Here is a 3,406-nt window from a genome sequence, read left to right as displayed (position 1 = left end):
TTTTTTTTTATGCATTATGTGTCATGCATTATGCAAGAGTCTATGCTCCCCGTCTTATATGTACATATGTAAATGTAACACGCATTCTGCAATAAGCAATTAGTTAGCTGGAAATTGACCAATCACAGTCGTCCATTTCCAACTTCTAACTTCTTATTTATGATTAATAGCTTATTGTAGAATGGCCATAAATTGAAAGATACAGTTTCGCGACATCTTACATTCGAATAAAAACAATTGAAAGCTCACCGAACCACGAGCAGTGAAAAATCGCTCTCATGCCTCTCGCCGCGTATGCTCACTGTTCAAACCACGGACGTAAATGAATATCTGAACGGAGCGTAATGGCTCCTGCACACTGGACGCTTGCCGCGCAGCAAAATGTGATGCAGTAGCCAATAAGCTTACAACTCCTAATGTGTTCATTGGTTACCGCGTCTCAATTTGCCGCGCGGTAAACGTTTCCGCGTCTAGTGTGCAGGAGCCATAAAGCCAGCTTATTGGGATTGAAATCCGCGCGGCAGGGAGTCAGCCATCTTGTCTGGTGACATTTTAGCGCTCTATTCGAAAATCGATATATGTATTATGATATTACTTGTATCTCCAGTGCATAAAAATAGGATTTTGTGTGAGGCAAAGTTAATTCAATGGTTGTGTACAATTAAAAATAATGTTCTATTTATATTAAAAGAAGTGATGAATATATATACTCATTACTTCTTTTAATATAAACCGAAAATTATTTTTAATTTCACACAGCCGTTAAATGTTTACAAATCAAGTACTTAAAAAAGAGGCTATAAGTCAAGTTATTTTAATGCTAAACCAGGGAGAAATAATATAAAACTAAATTTCACATAATTGAACAAACATTTCGATCTGTATACAAAGTCATAATTAACGTTACAAAGAACTAGTAATTACAAGTAGTAACAGTTAAGATCGCATAAAAATCCTAATAAAATCCAAAATCATGTTAAACATTATTAATATAAAATATATAATATTGCCTCGAATTTTATATTAATAATATTTGAAAATGACTTTAGATATTATTAGAATTTTATTTTTTTTTTACGACTTGAATTGTACTCGTAATTATCTGTACGTTGTGACATTGATGATAATCTTTGTGTCAAAACGTTTATTTAATTATGAAATTTAATTTTACATTATTTTCGGATTAGCATTAAAGTGACTTATTGTAGACTCGTAGTCTCTGACAACACAAATTTAAACCTGTTTGAAAAACCTGTTTTAAAGTGAGTTTATGCAAAGTATCCAACCAATTTGTTAAGATCAAGAGATTGTTTCTCTTATTTTCATTTTTGCACTGAAAATTCATTTTTATGTAAAAATGAAAATAAGAGAAACAATCCAATGACCTTAATCTTAACAAAGGACCTGAACAAAATTCAAGAGGTTTTAGCCGTAGGTCGGACATCTTCAGTAATGCTAATGCCGACAGTACTGTAATTTTCAAGCCTGATAACTCGCAAAGTACTTCATAAAAATGAACTTAATTATAGTGTTTTGGAAAGCTCTCGAGATAAGCTACAAGAATATGTAATGAAAAAGGGGAGTTCCATTTAAAAAATTCATGTTGACCTTGGCCTGACCTTGACAACGCCATCTTAGATTAAATAATTACTATCGTTGAATGCATTTTATTAAGCATTAAAACTTTTGTAAGAAACATTTTTTTCTAAAATACATTGTTTATGAGATATTTGGGTATATTCAAACTTTTGGCCCACTCTATATATAAGCTATTGTATAGGCAGCATAATAGTATAGGCAGCACTTGATTAGATATAAATAATACACTAAATATAGCCACTATCTAATCAAGTGTATAAATAAATAATATATAATAAATATAAATATAATAAATATAAATATAAATTTAAATATAAAATATATATAATCAAGTGTATACATAATACGCTAAATATAGCCACTATCTAATCAAGTGACTTTCCAAAGAAAGGGAACATATCTGCACGACTTGCCATACTACAAGTTATACTGCAAAATATAATTTACAGAGTAATAGGCTGTTGGTAGTCAATCACACATATATATTTGCAGAAAAATTTTTTGTTCCGTGTTAAAAGCAAATATAATTCATAGAAAATAATTGCAGAGTTGATTACAGGTATTTAAAATGAATATTTTCCAAATAATATATAAAAAAGACATCTTTTAGATTTCTAAAAGATATCTGCTCATATAATGCGATATCTTGCATTTTTTACAAAAAGATATCTTTTAGGGACAACAGTTTAAGATATCTAAAGATATCTTAAAGATATCTTGAAGATGTCCTAAAGATATCTTTTAGATGTCTTCAAAAGTTCTTTTTAGATGTCTTGAACGTCTTTTAGATGTCTTGAAAATACCTTTTCGATGTCTTGAAAATATTATAAAAAGTAAATTCATATTTAGGAAACAAATAATAACATTATCATGCTGTGTTATTTTTCGTTTTCTATGGAAACAATTGTCATTTTTTTTTTCAATAAGAAAAGTATAACTTTTTTATTTTAAAGACATTCAATACAATTTTTTTTTACGGAGAGTACAAACTAACATTATTACAACAAAAATAATACTACTATAATAATACTATAAATAATAATAATAATACTCTTTTAATAATACTTTAACGTAAATAATACTTAAATATTACATAGATACTACACTAGATCAATCCATATTTGAATTAGATGCTCATTTTTTTAAACTTTGAACTATTCGAATAGATCGAATATTCAACATGTCGAATCTTTTGTCTGAATTCTAATTGTGATGTGGATGTGTGTGTGTGTGTCTACGCACGCGCATGAATGTGTATGCATGTATGTATGGCAAGCCGTTTTACTTTTTAATAGCATAAAAGAAATTAGTCTAATGTTAAATTCTTAAAAAATAATTGTCTTAAAAAAATTACGATTTTTAATAATGAATTAAAATGATGTCATAACATAATGATATTTCCATGAATTAAAATTATGTCAAGGCATAGTAGAAATTCCGAATTTTTATTATGTCTCGACATAATTTTAATTCATTAAATACCTGAGGTAATATTTTTTGCAATAAGTTTCTTTCCGTTTTTTAGGAGTTTTATTTAGAGAGGTTTTATTAAACGTTTCATAATGATTGTGTTGAAAGTCCGACAATTATCGGCGCGCAATCACATTTGGAATAAAGATTGATTAAATATATTCGTAACATTTAACTTTAACCATTCGGCGTTCTTTACTTTATTCTATTTAATATAAGATGTAAAAAAATAGAAATTTATAACTTTTTTATCTATCGTGATTTTAATGTCCGATAAGTACAATAGGTCCTAATAAAAATTATATAAAATTTCTATCAGATTTCTATAAATTTGTAT

The sequence above is a fragment of the Trachymyrmex septentrionalis genome, unplaced genomic scaffold, assembly GCF_001594115.1.
Source record: "Trachymyrmex septentrionalis isolate Tsep2-gDNA-1 unplaced genomic scaffold, Tsep1.0 scaffold60, whole genome shotgun sequence".
Lineage (NCBI taxonomy): Eukaryota > Metazoa > Arthropoda > Insecta > Hymenoptera > Formicidae > Trachymyrmex > Trachymyrmex septentrionalis.
The sequence above is the reverse complement of the archived record's forward strand: the minus strand, read 5'-3'. Positions refer to the sequence as shown.